At 35.2% G+C, this 24,659-nt stretch overlaps 1 long non-coding RNA gene across 1 annotated transcript; it reads right to left on the bottom strand.

Moving 5' to 3' along the window:
* LOC110264139 lies at positions 866–6,703 on the bottom strand. The gene is made up of 3 exons (XR_002349871.1): positions 6,504–6,703; positions 6,159–6,340; positions 866–1,042 (listed from the first exon to the last, which is right to left on the bottom strand). It is a non-coding gene; the product is annotated as an uncharacterized LOC110264139 (long non-coding RNA).

Genomic DNA, 24,659 nt, shown 5'->3' on the forward strand with positions numbered 1-24,659 from the left:
TAAAAAAAATAAAAAAGAAACTGCAACTGTAAAACATTTTTATTAATAAATAAATAAAATCTTAAACAAACTTTTCCTATAAAATATCTGATTTTTTGTTTTAGTTCCTGTCAAATAATGATTTTAATTTTGATCGAATAAAATTCTAAAGTTGTATATTTTAATTTTCAGCAGTAGTTTACTCTATTAATACATATTGATGTGGATTAAAAACTTATTTAAGTTAATTAAATTAATTCATTTCGTGACACAGAAAAAAAAAATGAAGTAGGTTGTACGATGTACGAAACATAGTATGCATACGGGGTCGATTCTTTTTTGCTGTCACCAAATTAAAGTTCTAAAGCAGAGTAGTCTCTACACCTTTCATGTTCTTTTTTTTTTATTTATTATTTCTTTTTTATGTATAATTGTATACGTAATTTTTTATGGGAAAAAGTCTGTTGTTAAGTTTGTATAAAACAGAAATGGGCCAAAAACAGTTAAATATGGATACCAAAAACAAGAATCTCCTCATAGCAGCCCATAGAGTCCATGCAGGTTGCAAAAATCTTTTTTATATTTTAGAGGTTAAGAAAATAATTTGTTTTTTTATTTGTTTTACATTTCACAGTTTATGAAAAGCATTTTGTAGGAGAAGCGGTGTAGACCACCTTAGTTCTCTCTCAGGAGAATCTTTTTCTTAGGAGTGTCTTTGGTAATCTCTCTTTCTTTACAACAATTGAGCCACCTTTACTCTTGTCTTATAGTCATGGCACAACCAGAGGATCAGTCTATTGAGGGAGATGTCGGTCATCTCAACCCAGAATATGATGAGAGTTTTATTGAAGGAAATTTGAACATGGTAGAAAAAATTATTTCTGACAAAGAAGTCAGCTTCAACACGTGCAAAGCGGCTCTGCTGGGAATCTGGGGGAATCCGGAGGGAGTGGCGATCTCAGAGGTGGGTAGAAATAAGTTTCTGATCAGCTTCAGGAATGCTAGCAAGGGTGTTCAGATACGAAAAGGTAGACCTTGGAGCATCAGAGGGAATCTTGTGAACCTGCAAATATGGAATAACAGACAGTCAGTATATGATGTTGACCACAAAACTATGAAATTATGGGTACAAATTCATGGGCTTCCCCTTCATTACTTAACGACAAAATCAGCAGAAATCACTGGGAAGAGACTGGGTATTGTGATGGAAACGGAAAACCCTAGATGAAATAACATCCTTCAGAGAACATTTTTGAGGGTTAAGGTAACTTTGAATGTCACTAAACCTTTACCTACTGGTTTTTGGGTAGCTAGAGAAAATTTCCAAGATCTGTGGGTTGATTTTAAGTATGAAAGGATTCAGGATAGCTATTGCCTAAACTGTGAAATTCTTGGTCATAATAAAAAGGAGTGTAAGAATCCAATGGCAACTGCATGTTGGGACCTTTGAAACCAAGGTATGGCCCGGGGTTAGGGGTTAACAGAGCTAAGGCTATTTCAACTAGGGGTGTAGAGCAGAGAGTGGATGAGGAAAATAGGGTGCTGTCGGAGGATAAACAAGCGGGTGGAGGAGTGTGCGAAAAGTTGGAGCTTCCCATGGAGGAATTGGCTGATGGAAGGTGATCGGATGATAAAGCAGGGGGAGGGGTTCAGAGAACTTTTGAATGCAATCTGGACCAACAGAATATCAGTCATAGAGAGAGCCAGGGATCAAGGGTGCAGATTGATGATGATTCAGTAAGTATATCACCCAGGCGCGCTGTGTATCAAGACAAACATTCAGGTTTGGGTGAGAAGCAAGCAGACCTTTTGAACACGATAAGGAAAGGGAAGAATAAGCTTCAAGCGACAGGCGGCAATAAATGGGATGGCGGGCAAGGGGATGAGCGCATTCAGCTCCGCTCACAACTGAACGAAAATAATGAGGCCCCACCTTTTAATATGAGAACAACTAAGAATGAGGTTGATCTAGCTGACCTGATGGTGACTCAGAAAGAGACAGCAGACCTGCACGTAAAGGAAGGCAGCATAGATAATAACAAGGACTTATCTATTAGAGAAGAGTTGAACAGGCTCTTTGGCAAGAAGGGATCTCTGTAGAATCATCAATTCAACGTTGGAATGATGCAATCTACAGGGAGGGGAACAACTTGTATGAGTCAAGTTGCTGATCAGTTGTGGAGCTATAGGGAAAAACCAAAAACGAAGCGGATTGTCAATGCAAGCACCAGAACTGTGGGTCAAAGGGTGGAAACTATGGAGAAATATTTTGTTGAGCTACCAGAGGATCAGCAAGAAATGGATGAGGTTTGCATTGCAAAGACTCGGCAGAGGAATGAGTTCACATGGGCCCTGGAGCTAGCTTACAATTTGGGAATGCATCTGAACCTTAAAAGGAAAAGAGGGTTATGCATCAATGCAGATGTTGAGGCGGAAATGAAGGAATCCAAGGAAATATGTATGCAACAACCAAGTAAGAAGTACAAATCTGAGACTGGAACAGACATGGCTAAGGAGGCGGGCCTTCACATACCCCACCATCAGCCATGATTGTCGTAAGCTGGAACTGTCAAGGAATGGCGGCCCCTTCGATAGTGCATGAATTAAAAAGTATTTGTAAATATCACAGGCCGTCCATTTTGTTTCTTATGGAGACTAAAGCTAGTAAAGCAAGCTATGCTAGGATTAGGAGAAAGTTATGTTTTGATAACATGTTTTGTGTAAAGTCCCAGGGGTTATCCGGAGGACTTTGTATTTTCTGGAAAAGTAATGTAAATGTTCATGTTTATGCTTGGTGTGATAATTTTATCAGGACTAAAGTTAGTAGTGGTATTGATAAGGATCGGGAGGCTACTTTTGTCTATGGGCATCCAGATTATAAGAAAAGGAAGGAGCTATAGAAGGAATTATCCTTAGTAAATAATAATTTGGCTCAGCCAAGAATTTTGATTGGGGATTTCAATGATGTTATTTCACAAGACGAGAAAGTGGATCTGCACCCTAAACCGAGTAGTCAGATTGAATCTTTCAGGAATTTTGTACATGAGAATGCCGTTTTGGATTTGGAGTTACAAGGGATGCAATTCACGTGGTTTAGTAATCCGCGGAATGGTTGTGTCACGAAGGAAAGGCTAGATAGGGTTCTTGACAATTGGCAATGGAGAAGAGCTTTCCAACATGCTATGCTCTTTGCCTTACCACCTGTTAGTTCGGATCATACTCCCCTAGTTCTCAATATTAATCCTAGAGGTCGTAGGAGTAAGAATTTTAAGTTCGAGACTTTTTGGGTGGACCATGCTGACTGCGACTCTGTTATAAGGAGAGGATGGAGCAGTTCTGGAAATACTGGGGTTGACATTTAGACAAATCTTAATCGAAGAGCACATAATTGTAAGGAAGAATTGATCAAATGGAGTAGAGACAATTTTAAGAGAGCTGATGTCGAAATAGGAAAGTTAAAGGTTCGCCTTAAACAGTTGCAGGAAGCTGATTATACAGAGTCTCAACAAGAGGAGATCAACAGTCTGAAATTGGAAATTACCAGGTTATGGAGACAAGAGGAGAAGTATTGGAGTCAGAGGTCGAGGGTTAAATGGTTGAAATTTGGGGACAAGAATACATCTTTTTTTTTCACGCTTCTACCATTCAAAGAAGAGACAGAAATCGTATAGAGAGTTTACAGGATTCTTCAGGTAATTGGGTGCGTGGGGAAAGGGATATCCTCAAGCTAGCAGTAGGGCACTTTCAGAATCTGTTTAAGGCTTCGGAGAACCTGGATATGGCTGTTTGCATTCGCCATATTCCTGTCAGAGTGAATGAGGATATGAATGCGGACCTCATGAAAGAGGTTACTGATCAGGAAATCAAAGAGGCTACTTTTAGCCTGGGGAGTCTTAAGGCACCAGAACCGGACGGTCTCAATGGTATTTTTTATCAGAAGTACTGGACAATTGTTGGTAATGTAGTCTGTGATGTTGTTAAGAGTTTTTTTCATGACGGTAATTCACCAAGCAGTGTTAGGAAAACTTTTATAGTCTTGGCTCCTAAGATTAGCCGCCCAGAAACCCTCAATCATCTAAGGCCGATTAGCTATTTCAACTTTATATACAAGATTATTTCTAGGATGTTGGTTATTAGACTTAGAAAAATAATAGATAAGATCATATCCCCCATCCAGAGTGCTTTTGTGGGTGGCCGCCTGATTCAAGATAATTTGGTTATAGTTCAGGAAATGTTTCACGATTTGAATAGAAAAGGGACGAAAGCTTCCAGGAACTTAGCTATTAAGATTGATATGAACAAAGCCTATGATAGGGTAGAGTGGTCTTTCTTAGAAGCTACTTTGAGGGCTTTTGGGTTTAACCCGCATTGGATAAAGTTGTTGATGAAGTGTGTGAGCCAAGTAAGTTATAAGATTAAGATTAATGGTTTTTTATCGATGGCCATTGAGCCGCGGAGGGGTCTTAGGCAGGGGGATCCCCTATCGCCGTACCATTTTATAACAGCAGCTGAGGTTTTTACTATTCTTATGGATAAGGCTAAAGAAGAGGGCAGAATCTCAGGAGTTAAAATCGCCCCTACGGCACTAGCCATCTCACACCTTCTCTTTGCGGATGACTGTATAATCTTCTCAAAAGACAGTGAGGAGGAAATTTATCAGCTCATTACCATTTTGAATTTGTACACCGAAGCTTCAGGGTAGAGAATCAACTTGGAAAATCTGGGATTACGTTTGGAAACCTAATTCCTATAAGGACTAGAGTAGAAATAGAAGAGATTTTGGGCTTGCCAGCCTGAGATAATTCAGGTAAGTATCTTGGGATCCCTTCCTACTGGGGAAGATCTAAGAATAGTGCTCTCAGTTGGATTGAGGATAGAGTGGTGGATAAGCTAGGAGGGTGGAAACAAAAACTTCTTAATCAATCTGGGAAGGAGGTGCTCATCAAATCAATTGTTCAAGCTTTACCTGCTTATACTATGAATGTGGTTCTTTTTCCTAAAGGCTTTTGTGAATGGCTTAGTAAGAAAATTGCCAAGTTCTGGTGGGCGTCCTCAGGTAAGGAAAGAGGTATTCATTGGAAGAGTTGGGATAAGTTGTGTGCTAGTAAAAAAGATGGAGGTTTTGTGTTTAAGGATTTATATTGTCAGAATATAGCACATTTAGCTAAACAAGCGTGGAGAATCTTAGAAAATCCTAATGCGATTTGGGTACAAGTGCTAAAGGCTATTTACTTCCCAAGGGTTGATTTTAAAGATGCTAAGGTGGGAAGGGCAGCATCATGGATGTAGAAAAGTATTATTCAAGGCAGGAATCTTCTTTTGAGAAATGGAAGATGGTTGATAGGGAACGGAGAGCAAGTAAGAATTTTGGAGGATAAGTGGATAATGAACTTGGATAAGGATCTTGTTGTTAGAAACCTCGATATTAAGTTTGTGAAGGATCTAATTATTCAGGGAGAGGGGTGGAATATGGATAAGTTAAAGTTGTATTTTGATGGAGCTTCTGTTGATAAAATCCTTAGAACCCCAGTAAGTCTTTTTGGTAGGGAGGATAGTTTCTGCTGGCCTTTCATATAGGATGGCATTTACACGATCAAGACGGGATATCATGTTGCTAGGAACGAAACGTGCATACAGAACAATAATTCATCCACCAGTGAAGACTTAAAATCCTTATGGCAGGAGATCTGGAATTTAAAAGTTCCTCAAAAAATCAGAACCATTTTATGGCGGGCCTCGCATAATATTCTGCCCGTTTTTGGTAATCTTTTTGATAAAAAAATCACTAATACCCCTATGTGCCCTATCTGTTTGCAGGAACCAGAGACCACTGAACATGCATTGCTACTATGTCCCTGGACTAGAGCGGCTTGGTTTGGAGCACAAATTCAATGCTGTCCTACGGCCCTAACAATTTCTTCTTTTGGGAAGTGGATGATGGAAGTTTTACGAAAAATGAAGCTGAGTGCATGGGCTAATTATGATCTTTGCAGCAGTAAGGTTGGTTTTCTAGTTTGGGAGGTGTGGAAAGCGAGGAATCTAGCTATATATCGGCAGACTATTCCTAATCCTATAATAGTGATTCGCAAAGCTAAACTGATGGAACTAGAATTTGTGGAAATATCAGAGGAACCAGTAAAGCATACAACTACTGTATCAGGATTAGCCAGCAGGGTTACCTGGAAACCGCCACTGCAAGGTTGGATCAAATGCAACGTTGATGCAGCTTTCATTGGCGCTCAATCTGTGGGGGCTGTGGCTATAGTATTTAGAGACCATAATGGATCCCTCCTCTCAGGAATTAACTCCACCATAGTTGCGGGCTCGCCATTGGCTGCGGAAGCATTAGCAATTAGGGCAGCTTTAATTATGTCACAAAATTTCCTGATGCAGAAGATTATCATAGAATCAGACAATCAGATACTTATTCAGGCACTAAAGTCACATGCATCAATTGCAGAAATTCAAGTTATACTATATGACATACTTCATTTAGCAAGAATCATTCCAAGTTGTGGTTTTACCTGGGTGCCCAGAGAAGCAAACTCATTAGCGCATGAAGTGGCGAAACTCAAATGGTAGGGAACTCTCCACCAAAACTGGATCATGGATAAGCCAATTTCGATCAGAAACATCCTTCGCAAGGATAATGTGGCTGTTTCAATTTTGGGAAACAGAGCATGACTGTAGGCAGGAGTTTCTTGGGTGCACACGAGGTCTAATAAGGCTGATCCGGAGGACAACTCGACGCTCCAGGGGTCTGCACGGACAATAGAGGCAGAGATTGAAGTTCAAGTAGTGAAGGGCATGGCGGTTGTTGCATTGCTGGAGGAGTCGTCAAACTGATCATGTAGCTGCCCCTGAATATCGTCACAAATTGTCATGCGGCTTTCACAGGCTGCACATTACTTTCATACATTAAAATCTCCTTAGCTGTCTCAAATAAAACTCTAACCTGTTGCTCAGAGAGTGGCTTGCTCTGCATGTGCCGTGAGATCTACTCGGCGTGATCATCAGTCGAGTTAGATGGCAACGATTTTGCGTCCTCTGTCTGCAGATTTGGAAGCGTGATGGCGAAAGGTGCTTCTCCGCTCTCTACCCTACGCGGAGAAAGATCGATTATGGGGTGGCAATTTTCGCTGGGAAGGATGTCAGAGTGAGGGAGTGGCAAGAGAGGGCTTCGCAATGGCTTTCCGGCGTCTACAGCTAGTAGGTGGCAGCAGAGGGTTTGAGCTTCATTGGCCACTTTTGGAACAACGGCGCAGAAAGGAGCTGTTGGGGAGTAATCACCAGGTTGGGTGGGTCTTGGGTGATCCATCTCCTTGTTGTGCTTTGGGCCCTTTGTGGGCCTGGCACTGGTCCAAAAAAAAGTATTTTGTTTTTTTTTTTATATTTCACGGGTTACAAAAAGTTTGTTTTTAATATTTTGCAGGTTGTGAATTTTTTTAAGATTTTAAAAAATAAAAAATTGAATATAAAAAACAAATTAGATACTGATGCTTCCTTCAAGTCTCCCTGTGGCCGTAAAAAAGGTAGTTTTAAAAAAGGAAGTAGTGGGTTTGTAAGGTGAAAGAAAGAAAAATGGTAGCTAGTGTGAGTTTAAAGTGTATTATAATGGTGAGATTTGTACGTGAAATGTTCAGTTTTTTTTGTTATTTTTTACACTAAAAAGTTTGTAGAAGTACAAAGTGATCTTCATTAAAATATACAAATTTCAAAATTTAAAGAAAGTGAGCAATGTTTTATACATGCACCTGGATATAATATTTAGTGGATAATTGTTACGGACTTTGGTCTCAGGATGGCGGTCCAATAAGGAGTCAATCTTTAGGCCCACATCACGTTGTTCGATCTAAGATCTCGAATCGATTATGAGTCTACGAGAATCTCCCCTCTCACATGAAATTCCATATACACATCGTATATTTCTAAATTAGGAAGATCCAATGAGAAACACATATACAGGGAAGTCTCCAACTCCCCCAAAGTATGCGACAGATAATTCTAAATTCAACCTCTTAGATCCATTCTGACTTGGGCGTCGAAGTATTTTTGCATATCTCATCCCCATTTGCTCAACAACCCGGACAGCCGCCACAACTAGCCAAATGTAGCCAGGTCACAGATCCCGTCTTTCTAGATTAGTCCTGAACATTGGCACCGTCTGTAGGGATTTACTGTCGAAAGAAGCAAATGGTTTTCCGGCCGGTGGGCAACTAGAATCCATTGGAAATCTTCGAGGAGAGCACAACCCCGTAGAGAATCTTGCGCCGACCCAGGCCTAAGTACCAAGTGTAGTCCATACGACAGTGACATCAAGTCACCAACCACGGAATGGCCCAAACTAAAACCCGAAGACCGACTCACGCCCCTTTGAAGGGACGAGGCCCGATAATTATCGAATTATCCAGAAACTACGAACAGGAGCGGCGAATGGTGAGCCACGGCAGCAGCTATAACCGGCGAAGGAGGAGCAGAAACGGCGACGCGTCGTGCAACGTCCGTCCTCCCTCGCCGGCGTCGTCGCCACCTTCCTCTTCTCCCTTCTTCTTCTTCTTTCCTTTCCCCTTCTTCTTCTTCCCTTCCTCGTAGTTCTCTTTCTCTCTCTCTCAATGTCCGTTCTCTTTCTTTTTTTTCCTTTTGTTTTAATTTTATAATTTTTTTAAGGATAATTTGGTCTAGAATTTTAGGATTTAGGTAAAAAAATAATTTTAAAACTACGTTGAATCTTAGAGACGATTTTATATTAAAGAAATGGTTGGAGACAAAAAAAATTCCAGCCTATTCCTTATAAACCAAAATCGCAATTAACCTTAATTATAATTAAATAGAGATCAAGATGATAGAGACTCTGATTATTGGGGAGACCTTTGTCCTGTGGGTTTGAAGGGAGTTAATCTCACAGCAATTCCAAAACAACTATTTAGTGGAAGAAAACGGAATGGTAGCTTCTGAAGCAAAACTCTCTTCTGCAGCATTTTGAGCACGATCTTTCCTTGAGCGCAATTTTTTCATTTGAAATCAGAGTTTAAAATGACACCGAAGATGTTTCTCAAGGTCTTTTCTCTCACAAGTTTTATTTTAGTTTAGCTTTTAAGGAATTTATTATTAGCATTATTAATTTTTTTTTTTGTTATGGGTTCAGATATGATGGAGATGAGAGCAGAAGTTGTGACAATGCTGAATGCTTTTTTTTTTTAGTTTTAATTTTTTAAAATGACTATTTTTTTTCTCTCAAGGTCTTTTTTCTCACTTATAATTTTTATTTTCTTTTCTTCAATTACAAAAGCAGAAGAAAGATTTAGTCTTTTTTATTTGAAAATAACTATTGCATGACTATAATTCAAGTAATAGATTGCTGACTAAAATTAGAATAGGGGATACCTTTATCTTGACTATAACAATTAATTGTTCATTGGAGCTTCTTTTTTTCTTCTTTTTCATATTGGTTTATAGCTTTATTGGATCAGTAATTAAAATTGACCAGAACTTATAACGTATATTACTATTTGCTTTTTTAATATAATATAAATTCACCAATTTAGTCCGTGTTTAGTTCTTAGTTTAATTGCTTCTTCAATTACAGGTCTTCTTGCAAAGAGAGAAAATATTCAGTCAAGGCAGAAGAAGAAGGGGAAGCAAGTGAAAATTGGCTGGTGACTCTTCAAATGTTAGTCCAAATTTGAATCTTCAATACATGATTATTTTGTGCACCCCTGATTTCAAATTCTAAAACTTTCCTACACCCAACCATTGAGGATTCTATTCTTCTCTCTTTCCTTCTTCAATTAAATTATTTATTTCATGTTTGAATCTTTTGTGTCAAATAGATACATTCTAATCAAAGAAATACTAATTCAATATGGTGGTTTCAGAAAGGAAGATGACACATAGTTCTCTTTTGAAGATGATGCTGTTTCAGACATCAACTCCAATTATTGAGATTCCTACATTCGAGGTACCTACTATTAGTATTACACTTACTAAATTAGTATATTGAAAAATTAATCTATTGCATGAAATTTTTTAATGAGTTTCCACTAGTTTTCAAAGTGGGTTTTATGCAAAAAGAATTTAAAATGATTTATAAGAACTCCATTTGTTGTGTATTTATTTGACTTTTGAGTTTTTTTTTATAGTGCAAATTTTTCAAGAAAATTATTCTATAGTAGGGTTTTTGTTATGATAGCTAGTAAATTTATTATTGTTGTCATTTTCTTTTGTAGGATTGTTTTTTTCGAAGTCAAAGCTCTATGCCTCCTTGCATTTTTTTTCATCCGATGACCACAAGATTAAGCCTATATATAAAGACGTAATAGTAGCAGTCTTTTTAGAGACTGTTTAAGAATTTTGTAGATAAATTTAAAAATATTAAAACTCAAAGCTCATTTAAAAGGGATGTTTTTCCTGTTTTCTTGTTATATTTTCAACTCAAATATATCTTTAATTTTTTCATGGAATGAAATCTATTTTTGCTTTTCAAAAATTTAGTTGTACATACATGTATATTTTTTTAACAAACTTACATATATTGACTGCTACAATACAAATCGCAAAATCTTTGAATATGTATGGGTTTTATAAGTGATGAAAAGGAAAGGTGATTATAATTAGAAAATACAAAAAAGAAGAAGATTACATTTCATTTTATTTGTTTGAAAAATGATTGAATTATTACATGCCATTGAGGATTTTATTTTTGTCTTTCGTTCTTTACTTAAATTATTAATTTCAAGTTTGAATATTTGTAGTTTTAGTGAGTGAAACATAATCAAACACAAAAGATGAGAGAAGATGGGAGAGGTGAAGGTGTTGAACAAGTATACTACCCACTGGACTTTCAATTCAGTGAAGCTTCCAAGGGCTCAAAGGCCGAAGAACCAGCAAATCAAGGGGTGTGTGATGCTTCCGATAAGCTTCAGATGCAAATACTGGCAGCATATTAAATACTCTTCTCTAATTTCAGTGTTTTTTGTTCGTTAGGTTTATTTGATTTTGTAATTTTAAAATATGTCTTAGACCGTGATGCTAAAGGATGTATCTTTTAGAGACGAGATTAATTAATTTCTATGCAATCAAACTCACGGCAAACAAAAGGACGATACCTTATAAGGGTGATTAATGACCATCTTTATAGTCTCGTTTTTAGGATAGAGAGCGATATAATTCTTTGATAGGGTAAAGGAAAAAACACAAATCAGGGTGGTTAGAAATTGAATCATTCTTTTCAGTTGTTCAAAACTGATCCTATGAGATGGAAGTTTCTCTGAGAGTAAAATTTTTTAAAGTTGTTCGTTACATTGTAAATTTGTAATTGAATTTTTGTTTACTGCCTCTACTTTTTTATGTTCATAATCAAACTATATGGTTTTAGTATTTCATATGATGAAAATATATATACGTTCTTAAAAGCTCTTTCAAAGTTTAAATTTTCTCCTAGTTTTTAATTTTCTTTTTTAGCCCAATGTTTGTTTGTTTCATTTAATTTTCTTAGTTTTTTCCGTACTACTTAAATAATTTCATTTAATTTACCATTTAAATTTGATTTTACATTCTTTTATGACTACATCTACTTTTTAATTGTTTAATACCATAACTAATAAAATTCTTAAAAGTACATATAGAAAATGCAAACAAAATAAAATTATTTTCCCATCATGTGTAGGTGATATTTTCGACAGTTATGGTGATGATTTTATATGTTGAGGGTGAACCAGTGAAAAAGTTAAATTATATAAGACTAACAAGTAAATTATTTGTTATTAGTATGTAAAATAAACATATTTTAAAAAAAAAATCATTAATTAGTATCTATTTTTTGTTATTATAATAGCAATTAGGGGTGAGCACGGGTAATGGGTACCCGATTATCCGTCCGAATCCGAACCAAACCAATTAAATTGGTTCTGAAACCAACGGGTAATCGGGTCTAACCCGAACCAAACTGATGATTTTTGTTAGTGATTGGTTCGGGTATCGGTTTTGGGGTGCGGAACCCGAACCAACCCGCGAACCCGATCATATATTAATTAAATAAAAAATATATATGGCTTTTCCATTAGACAATGACTATTCATTATTAATATGTTTGGATTTTAATAAGTTTAGTTTTTAATGTATTTGGTGTTTAACATGTTTGGATTATTTCTATTGATGTTACATGTTTATTGTATTTGTTGAATTTTTAAGATAAAAATTTGTTTTTTTTTTTATGAATTTCAAAGTCATCGAGTACCCAATTATCCGAACCAAACCAATCCGTTCTTAATCGTTTTAGTTTGGTTCGGGTACATGTACCAAAAAAAACGCAAATCCGAACCAAACCGAACCAATTACATTTTGATCGGTTCGGTTCTAATTTTACCATAAACCCAAACCAAACCGACCCATGCTCACCCCTAATAGCAATGTATATTCTAAACTGTTTTTGTTTTTATTCAAAAGTATTTAGGAAAAAAATTTACCAACCTCATCACTTTCACTCCAAATTCTATAAAAAAAATCAATGAATCGCCACAAAATTAAAATGACGTATATTTGATTGGGAAAAAAAAATTTGTAGTTCAATTTCAGTATTAATTTCTAAAATTAAAAAAAATTAAACTACAATCTCAATTACATTAAAAATGATTGTGATTATTATAAACCGTTACGTTAGATACCGAAATTCATATTTCACTGCTAGTTATAATTAAAATCAAGCAATTCATGAATCAAGTATAAATGTTGTGATAAAAGTGAAGTTCTTTCTCCTAATTAACTCACAATTTGAAGGCAAACATTAAAATAGTTTGATTTAAACTGGGAAAGAAATAGCAATTTCATAAGCAAAGTTTAGATAGTAGAAATAGAAACCAACAAGAGAAATATATGAAAACTGAAAACCCCTCTCCAACCTCTTAAGACATTAACTCATCTACAGCTGCGAACCTTGAATTTTGATTGGCTTCACTGAATGCTAGCACAGATACCTTTGGTATTGCCTCGTTCCTCCTGACTAATTTTTTAGAATCTAAAAAAACTACTACGACTGTCTTATCATCGTGGACCTCATTTCGATTATTTGTATTGTTTCGAAGATTGATGTATGCGTAACGATTAATTCTCGCTGCCACCTTTTGTGCCTCCTGGATCAGTATACGTGCAAAAGGAAGTATAGGGAGCCAATGGAATATCTGTACAATGTGTACAATGCAGGTTTAGGGATGTCCGATTCAATATTAGAGATATAACCATTAGTGTTACCATTTTCTATCAGCAAAAACTTTTGGAATGAGTGGTTTCATGACATGGTATCAGAGCTCTAGATCTGAAAGGTCAAGAGTTTGATCTTAGGCGAACCCCAAAATCAGCTTAAGCTTGAAGCAATTATGACAAATTTTGCTGGCCTGCTAAGGAGTCTACCTATCTGTGTTGGGCTTTGCACTTCAGCAGTAAGGTAAGGCCTACTCGTTCATCCTGAAATATGAAAACGCACTAAATCGAAAGCTTCAACTGCACAATCATCATACTTGAGAAACGCATCCCCTAAAGAACTACACAATCATCATACTTGAGAAACGCATCCCCTAAAGATTTAGAGACCTGAAATGATATGAATAAGATACAAGAAAATAAAATTGCAACTAAAAAAAAAAACAATGCTACACGACTATATGTTATTATTTCCTATTTATGATATGTTACCTTAACTATGCCTTTGACCAAAAAGACTCCGAAATCATCCGTAGTAAATGCATGCGGCTCAGGATGTTGGCATTGAAAATGAAATCTTGCAGGTTCATCTTGAAGATTATCAACATCGTTAACTTGGTCCGTAACAAATGTGCTACCATACTAACATCCAAGAACGCATTTTCCGGCACCAAGATTTCTAACATAAAGTAGGTCCATGTATATTAAAACAATCAAGCAACATGATCCAACAGTAGCAAACTTTTGGGTTATATCCTCCCTTGAAAGCGCTATAATTTAGTTCTCCACGGCATCTACCGCTTAAGTCATCCTCTCTTCATCGATTATTCGCTCCCTTAAAATGTTATCTGCTCATAAAATAAAATCACCCCAAAACAAGATAGAAAACACAAGAACAGCAACCAAATGAAAATAAATAATCACTTATTTACCAATTAAATGATCAAAAAGGTTCTCATAAGCATGCAAAGCCACTTCGAGACTATTGTGGCCATCATAAATCCCTACCAAAGTTGCTCTGGAGCCAAGCTCTACATAACTGAACTCAAGTTGGGGTCCAGGTTGAGCTCTCACGCAAGCATAGGAGTACGACCCACTGAAATGTCGTTCCAACTCTCTACTCCATATAAGCGGGTCGTTACGCTCCGTGAAAATGTCTTCGACTCTGTTGAATAACTTTCTGAATAACATTTCGAAGGAAGTAGATTTTTTCCTGAGAGAGAAGGAGAGTAAATATATGGAAGCACCTTTTAGGGCCGGGGATTGGATATTGCCTTGAATCTTGACACAGTATGCATCTTTTCTTTCCTTGCAAAAATGCATGTCACGTGTCTCACTCCTTGGACTCCCTGCAATCATTATATTTAATTTTTTTCCTTTCAAGTTAAATATAAATATAAAAATAATAATATTTGTGCGTTAATGTTAGCTATCTTAGTAAATAAATGATAATATTAACATTATGTAGATGATTGTTAGCTTTACATGCATATATATGTTTATAACATTAGCTAGTTTATATTATAATAATAACAATAATAATTTGGTGGCGTGAATAATAATTAGTATTATATTTGTTATGACATAATTGGATTTATTTTATAGATTTACTGATTGTATTTATTAGTAGAACACGTAATTGGAATTTAGTTTGTTAGTTGAAATTCTTGATAACAACTGATTTTGGATTTCTTGGTAGTTTTTATTTAGTGTTAGTGTCATAATGAATTAATTAAACAATGTTAATAAATAAATTAATAGAGGTTAGTTTGTGGATGATTTGATTAATTGTTTTAAATTATATGCAAATATAAATTAGAAGTTTTGGTTTAATCTATAAACTATACCTATAATAGAATACGCAATTTGAACTAATTATTGTCATAATCTAAATAATTAAATTATTTGAGATAATTATTAATTAGGATCTTTGTTAAAATATAATTAACCGTTACGTTAGATACCGAAATTCATATTTGGCTGCTAGTTATAATTAAAATCAAGCAATTCATGAATCAAGTATATATGTTGTGATAAAAGTGAAGTTCTTTCTCCTAATTAACTCACAATTTGAAGGCAAACATTAAAATAGTTTGATTTAAACTGGGAAAGAAATAGCAATTCCATAAGCAAAGTTTAGACAGTATAAATAAGAACCAACAAGAGAAATATATGAAAAGTGAAAATCCCTCTGCACCCTCTTAAGGCATTAACTCATCTACATCTGCGAACCTTGAATTTTGATTGGCTTCAATGAATGCTCGCACAGATACCTTTGGTATTGCCTCGTTCCTCCTGACTAATTTTTTAAAATTTAGAAAAACTACTACGACTGTCATATTATCGTGGACCTAACAAGAGAAATATATGAAAAGTGAAAATCCCTCTGCACCCTCTTAAGGCATTAACTCATCTACAGCTGCGAACCTTGAATTTTGATTGGCTTCAATGAATGCTCGCACAGATACCTTTGGTATTGCCTCGTTCCTCCTGACTAATTTTTTAGAATTTAGAAAAACTACTACGACTGTCATATTATCGTGGACCTCATTTCGATTATTTGTATTGTTTCAAAGATTGATGTATGCGTAACGATTAATTCTCGCTACCACCTTTTGTGCCTCTTGGATCAGTATACGTGCAATCCCCTCTTTTGGATGAGTTTGGACGATTCTCGTCGCTTCTTCATTGGACAAAAAGTCCCAAAGGCCATTTAATGCAATTATGACAAATTTTGCTGGCCGGCTAAGGAGTCTACCTGTCTGTGCTGGGCTTTGCACTTCAACAGTAAGGTAAGGCCTACTCGTTTGTCCTCGAATATGAAAACGCACTAAATCGGGAGCTTGAACTGCACAATCATCATACTTGAGATACGCATCCCCTAAAGATTTAGATACCTAAAATGATATGAATAAGATACAAGAAAATAAAATTGCAACTAAAAAATAAAACAATGATACACGACTATATGTTATTATTTCCTATTTATGATATGTTACCTTAACTTTGCCTTTGACCAAAAAGACTCCGGAATCATCCGCAGTAAAGTTCATCTTGAAGTTTATCAACATCGTTAACTTGGTCCGTAACAAATGTTCTACCATACTTACGTCCAAGAACGCATTTTCCGGCACCAAGATTTCTAACATAAAGTAGGTCCATGTATATTAAAATAATCAAGCAACATGATCCAACAGTGGCAAACTTTTGGGTTATATCCTCCCTTGAAAGCGCTATAATTTGGTTCTCCATGGCATCTACTGCTTGAGTCATCTTCTCTTCATCGATTATTCGCTCTCTTAAAATTTTATCTGCTCATAAAATAAAATAACACCAAAAACAAGATAGAAAACACAAGAACAACAACCAAATGAAAATAAATAATCACTTATTTACCAATTAAAAGATCAAAAAGGTTCTCATAAGCATGCAAAGCCACTTCGAGACTATTGTGGCCATCATAAATCCCTACCAAAGTTGCTCTAGAGCCAAGCTCTACATGACTGAACTCAAGTTGGGGTCCAGGTCGAGCTCTCACGCAAGAATAGGAGTACGACCCACTGAAATGTCATTCCAACTCTCTACTCCATATAAGCGGGTCATTACGCTCCGTGAAAATGTCTTCGACTCTCTTGAATAACTTTCTGAATAACATTTCGAAGGGAGCAGGTTTTTTCCTGAGAGAGAACGAGAGTAAATATAGGGAAGCACCTTTTAGGGCCAGGGATTGGATATTGCCTTGAATCTTGACACAGTATGCATCTTTTCTTTCCTTGCAAAAATGCATGTCACGTGTCTCACTCCTTGGACTCCCTGCAATCATTATATTTAATTTTTTTTCCTTTCAAGTTAAATATAAATATAAAAATAATAATATTTGTGCGTTAATGTTAGCTATCTTAGTAAGTAAATGATAATATTAACATTATGTAGATAATTGTTAGCTTTACATGCATATATATGTTTATAACGTTAGCTAGTTTATATTATAATAATAACAATAATAATTTGGTGGGGTGAATAATAATTAGTATTATATTTGTTATGACATAATTGGATTTATTTTATAGATTTACTGATTGTATTTATTAGTAGAACACGTAATTGGAATTTAGTTTGTTAGTTGAAATTCTTGATAACAACTGATTTTGGATTTCTTGGTAGTTTTTATTTAGTGTTAGTGTCATAATGAATTAATTAAACAATGTTAATAAATAAATTAATAGAGGTTAGTTTGTGGATGATTTGATTAATTGTTTTAAATTATATGCAAATATAAATTAGAAGTTTTGGTTTAATCTATAAACTATACTTATAATAGAATAGATAGCAATTTGAACTAATTATTGTCATAATCTAAATAATTAAATTATTAGAGATAATTATTAATTAGGATCTTTGTTAAAATATAATTAACCGTTACGTTAGATACCGAAATTCATATTTGGCTGCTAGTTATAATTAAAATCAAGCAATTCATGAATCAAGTATATATGTTGTGATAAAAGTGAAGTTCTTTCTCCTAATTAACTCACAATTTGAAGGCAAACATTAAAATAGTTTGATTTAAACTGGGAAAGAAATAGCAATTTTATAAGCAAAGTTTAGACAGTAGAAATAAGAACCAACAAGAGAAATATATGAAAAGTGAAAATCCCTCTGCACCCTCTTAAGGCATTAACTCATCTACAGCTGCGAACCTTGAATTTTGATTGGCTTCAATGAATGCTCGCACAGATACCTTTGGTATTGCCTCGTTCCTCCTGACTAATTTTTTAGAATTTAGAAAAACTACTACGACTGTCATATTATCGTGGACCTCATTTCGATTATTTGTATTGTTTCAAAGATTGATGTATGCGTAACGATTAATTCTCGCTACCACCTTTTGTGCCTCTTGGATCAGTATACGTGCAATCCCCTCTTTTAGATGAGTTTGGACGATTCTCGTCGCTTCTTCATTGGACAAAAAGTCCCAAAGGCCATTTAATGTAATTATGACAAATTTTGCTGGCCGGCTAAGGAGTCTACCTGTCTGTGCTGAGCTTTGCACTTCAACAGTAAGGTAAGGCCTACTCGTTTGTCCTCGAATATGAAAACGCACTAAATCAGGAGCTTGAATTGCACAATCATCATACTTGAGATACGCATCCCCTAAAGATTTAGAGACCTAAAATGATATGAATAAGATACAAGAAAATAAAATTGCAACTAAAAAATAAAACAATGCTACACGACTATATGTTATTATTTCCTATTTATGATATGTTACCTTAACTTTGCCTTTGACCAAAAAGACTCCGGAATCATCCGCAGTAAATGCATGCGGCTTAGGATGTTGGCGTTGAAAATGAAATCTTGCAGGTTCATCTTGAAGTTTATCAACATCGTTAACTTGGTCCGTAACAAATGTTCTACCATACTTACGTCCAAGAACGCATTTTCCGGCACCAAGATTTCTAACATAAAGTAGGTCCATGTATATTAAAATAATCAAGCAACATGATCCAACAGTGGCAAACTTTTGGGTTATATCCTCCCTTGAAAGCGCTATAATTTGGTTCTCCATGGCATCTACTGCTTGAGTCATCTTCTCTTCATCGATTATTCGCTCTCTTAAAATTTTATCTGCTCATAAAATAAAATCACCCCAAAAACAAGATAGAAAACACAAGAACAGCAACCAAATGAAAATAAATAATCACTTATTTACCAATTAAAAGATCAAAAAGGTTCTCATAAGCATGCAAAGCCACTTCGAGACTATTGTGGCCATCATAAATCCCTACCAAAGTTGCTCTGGAGCCAAGCCCTACATGACTGAACTCAAGTTGGGGTCCAGGTCGAGCTCTCACGCAAGCATAGGAGTACGACCCACTGAAATGTCGTTCCAACTCTCTACTCCATATAAGCGGGTCGTTACGCTCCGTGAAAATGTCTTCGACTCTCTTGAATAACTTTCTGAATAACATTTCGAAGGGAGCAGGTTTTTTCCTGAGAGAGAACGAGAGTAAATATAGGGAAGCACCTTTTAGGGCCAGGGATTGGATATTGCCTTGAATCTTGACATAGTATGCGTCTTTTCTTTCCTTACAAAAATGCATGTCACGTGTCTCACTCCTTGGACTCCCTGCAATCATTATATTTTTTTTTCATTTCAAGTTAAATATAAATATAAAAATAATAATATTTGTGCGTTAATGTTAGCTATCTTAGTAAGTAAATGATAATATTAACATTATGTAGATTGTTAGCTTTACATGCATATATATGTTTATAACGTTAGCTAGTTTATATTATAATAATAACAATAATAATTTGGTGGGGTGAATAATAATTAGTATTATATTTGTTATGACATAATTGGATTTATTTTATAGATTTACTAATTGCCTCGTTCCTCCTGGCTAATTTTTTAGAATTTAGAAAAACTACTACGACTGTCATATTATCGTGGACCTCATTTCGATTATTTGTATTGTTTCGATGATTGATGTATGCGTAACGATTAATTCTCGCTACCACTTTTTGTGCCTCTTGGATTTATATATGTGCAATCCCCTCTTTTGGATGAGTTTGGATGATTCTTGTCGCTTCTTCATTGGACAAAAAGTCCCAAAGGCCATTTAATGCAATTATGACAAATTTTGCTGGCTGGCTAAGGAGTCTACCTGTCTGTGCTGGGCATTGCACTTCAATAATAAGGTAAGGCCTACTCGTTTGTCCTCGAATTTGAAAACTTACTAAATCAGGAGCTTGAACTGCACAATCATCATACCTGAGATACGTATCCCCTAAAGATATAGAGACCTGAAATGATATGAATAAGATACAAGAAAATAAAATTGCAACTAAAAAATAAAACAATGCTACACGACTATATGTTATTATTTTCTATTTATGATATGTTACCTTAACTTTGCCTTTGACCAAAAAGACTCCGGAATCATCCGCAGTAAATGCATGCGGCTCAGGATGTTGGCGTTAAAAATGAAATCTTGCAGGTTCATCATGAAGATTGTCAACATCGTTAACTTGGTCCGTAACAAATGTGCTAACATACTTACGTCCAAGAACGCATTTTTCGGCACCAAGATTTTTAACATAAAGTAGGTCCATGTATATTAAAACAATCAAGCAACATGATCCAACAGTGGCAAACTTTTGGGTTATATCCTCCACCAAGATTTTTAACATAAAGTAGGTCCATGTATATTTAAACAATCAAGCAACATGATCCAACAGTGGCAAACTTTTGGGTTATATCCTCCCTTGAAAGCGCTATAATTTGGTTCTCCATGACATCTACCACTTGAGTCACCTTCTCTTCATCGATTATTAGCTTCCTTAAAATGTTATCTGCTCATAAAATAAAATCACCCCAAAAACAAGATAGAAAACACAAGAACAGCAACCAAATGAAAATAAATAATCACTTATTTACCAATTAAAAGATCAAAAAGGTTCTCATAAGCATGCAAAGCCATTTCGAGACTATTGTGGCCATCATAAATCCCTACCAAAGTTGCTCTGGAGCCAAGCTCTACATGTCTGAACTCAAGTTGGGGTCCAGGTCGAGCTCTCACGCAAGCATAGGAGTACGACCCACTGAAATGTCGTTCCAACTCTCTACTCCATATAAGCGGGTCGTTACGCTCCGTGAAAATGTCTTCGACTCTGTTGAATAACTTTCTGAATAACATTTCGAAGGAAGCAGATTTTTTCCTGAGAGAGAAGGAGAGTAAATATATGGAAGCACCTTTTAGGGCCGGGGATTGGATATTGCCTTGAATCTTGACACAGTATGCGTCTTTTCTTTCCTTGCAAAAATGCATGTCACGTGTCTCACTCCTTGGACTCCCTGCAATCATTATATTTAATTTTTTTCCTTTCAAGTTAAATATAAATATAAAACTAATAACATTTGTGCGTTAATGTTAGCTATCTTAGTAAATAAATGATAATACTAACATTATGTAGATGATTGTTAGCTTTACATGCATATATATGTTTATAACGTTAGCTAGTTTATATTATAATAATAATAATAATAATAATAATTTGGTGGGGTGAATAATAATTAGTATTATATTTGTTATGACATAATTGGATTTATTTTATAGATTTACTGATTGTATTTATCAGTAGAACACGTAATTGGAATTTAGTTTATTAGTTGAAATTCTTGATAACAACTGATTTTGGATTTTTTGGTAGTTTTTATTTAGTGTTAATGTCATAATGAATTAATTAAAAATGTTAATAAATAAATTAATAGAGGTTAGTTTGTGGATGATTTGATTAATTGTTTTAAATTATATGCAAATATAAATTAGAAGTTTTGGTTTAATCTATAAACTATACATTCATGAATCAAGTATATATGTTGTGATAAAAGTGAAGTTCTTTCTCCTAATTAACTCACAATTTGAAGGCAAACATTAAAATAGTTTAATTTAAACTGGGAAAGAAATAACAATTCCATAAGCAAAGTTTAGACAGTAGAAATAAGAACCAACAAGAGAAATATATGAAAAGTCAAAACTCCTCTACACCCTCTTAAGGCATTAACTCATCTACAGTTGCGAACCTTGAATTTTGATTGGCTTCAATGAATGCTCGCACAGATATCTTTGGTATTGCCTCGTTTCTCCTGACTAATTTTTTAGAATTTAGAAAAACTACTACGACTGTCTTATCATCGTGGACCTCATTTCGATTATTTGTATTGTTTCGAAGATTGATGTATGCGTAACGATTAATTCTTGCTACCATCTTTTGTGCCTCTTGGATCAGTATACATGCAATTCCCTCTTTCGGATGAGTTTGGACGATTCTTGTCGCTTCTTCATTGGACAAAAAGTCCCAAAGGCCATTTGAAGCAATTATGATAAATTTTTTGCTGGCTTGCTAAGGAGTCTACCTGTGTTGGGCTTTGCACTTCAGCAGTTAGATAAGGCCTACTCGTTGATCCTAGAATATGAAAACGCACTAAATCGGGAGCTTGAACTGCACAAACGTCATACTTGAGATACGTATCCTCTAAAGATTTAGTGACCTGAAATGATATGAATAAGATACAAGGAAATAAAATTGCAACTAAAAAATAAAACAATGCTTCACGACTATATGTTATTATTTCCTATTTATGATACTGTTACCTTAACTTTGCCTTTGACCAAAAAGACTCCGAAATCGTCCGCAGTAAATGCGCCTCAGGATGTTGGCGTTGAAAATGAAATCTTTCAGGTTCATCTTGAAAATTATCAACATCGTTAACTTGGTCCGTAACAAATGTGCTACCATACTTATGTCCAAGAACGCATTTTCCGTCACCAAGATTTCTAACATAAAGCAGGTCCCTGTATATTAAAACAATCAAGCAACATGATCCAACAGTGGTAAACTTTTGGGTTATATCCTCCCTTGAAAGTGCTATAATTTGGTTATACATGGCATTTACTGCTTGAGTAATCTTCTCTTCATCCATTTTTCGCTCCGTTAAACTGTTATTTGCTCAAAAAATAAAATCACCCAAAAAAGAAGATAGAAATCACAAGAACAGCAACCAAATGAAAATAAATAATCACTTATTTACCAATTAAATGATAAAAAATGGTTCTCATAAGCATGCGAAGCCACCTCGGGACTATTGTGGCTATCATAAATCCCTACGAAAGTTGCTCTGGAGCCAAGCTCTACATGACTGAACTCAAGTTGGGGTCCAAGTCGAGCTCTCACACAAGCAAAGGAATACGACCCACCAAAATGTCATTCCAACTCTCTACTCCATATAAGCGGGTCGTTCCGCTCCGTGAAAATGTCTTTGACTCAGTTGAATAACTTTCTGATGAACATTTCGAAGGGAGCAGATTTTTTCAGGAGAGTATGAGGATGAGAGTGTGGTTTGAAGCTGAGAGAGAATGAGAGTAAATATAGGATTGCACATTTTAGGGCCGGGGATTGGATATTGCCGTCTTGAATCTTTACACAGTATGCGTCTTTTCTTTCCTCGCAAAAAAGCATGTCACGTGTCTCACTCCCTGGACTCCCTGCAATCGTTATATTTAATTTTTTTTCCTTTCAAGTTAAATATAAATATAAAAATAATAATATTTGTGCGTTAATGTTAGCTATATTATTAGATAAATGATAATATTAACATTATGTAGATGATTGTTAGCTTTACATGGATATATATGTTTATAACATTAGCTAGTTTACATAATAATAATAATAATAATAATAATAATAATAATAATAATAATAATAGTAGAATATGTAATTGGAATTTAGTTTGTTAGTTGAAATTCTTGATAACAACAGATTTTGGATTTCTTGATAGCTTTTATTTAGTGTTAGTGGCATAATGAATTAATTAAACAATGTTAATAAATAAATTAATAGAGGTTAGTTTATGGATGATTTGATTAATTGTTTAAAATTATATGCAAATATAAATTAGAATTTTTGGTTTAATGTATAAACTATACTTATAAAAGAATAGATAGCAATTTGAACTAATTATTGTCATAATCTAAATAATTAAATTATTAGAGATAATTATTAACTAGGGTCTTTGTTAAAATATAATTAACCGTTACGTTAGATACCGAAATTCATATTTCGATGCTAGTTATAATTAAAATCAAGCAATTCATGAATCAAGTATATATGTTGTGATAAAACTGAAGTTCTTTCTCCTAATTAACTCACAATTTGAATGCAAACATTAAAATAGTTTGATTTAAACTGGAAAAGAAATAGCAATTCCATAAGCAAAGTTTAGACAGTAGAAATAAGAACCAACAAGAGAAATATATGAAAAGTGAAAACCCCTCTTCACCCTCTTAAGGCATTAACTCATCTATAGCTGCGAACCTTGAATTTTGATTAGCTTCACTGAATGCTCGCACATATACCTTTGGTATTGCCTCGTTCCTCCTGACTAATTTTTTAGAATTTAGAAAAGCTACTACGACTGTCATATCATCGTGGACCTCATTTCAATTATTTGTATTGTTTCGAAGATTGATGTATGCGTAACGATTAATTCTCGCTACCACCTTTTCTGCCTCAGTGCAATCCCCTCTTTCGGATGATTTTGGATGATTCTCGTCACTTCTTCATTGGACAAAAAGTCTCAAAGGCCATTTGAAGCAATTATGACCAATTTTGCTGGCCTGCTAAGGAGTCTACCTGTCTGTGTTGGGCTTTGCACTTAAGCAGTAAGGTAAGGCACACTCATTGGTCCTGGAATACGAAAACACACTAAATCGAGAGCTTATGAAATCATGCAGGTTCATCTTGAAGATTATCAACATCGTTAACTTGGTCCGTAACAAATGTGCTACCATACTTACGTCCAAGAACGCATTTTCCGTCACCAAGATTTTTAACATAAAGTAGGTCCCTGTATATTAAAACAATCAAGCAACATGATCCAACAGTGACAAACTTTTGGGTTATATCCTCCCTTGAAAGCG

Source organism: Arachis ipaensis, chromosome B06, assembly GCF_000816755.2.
Source record: "Arachis ipaensis cultivar K30076 chromosome B06, Araip1.1, whole genome shotgun sequence".
In the NCBI taxonomy this organism is placed as follows: Eukaryota; Viridiplantae; Streptophyta; class Magnoliopsida; order Fabales; family Fabaceae; genus Arachis; species Arachis ipaensis.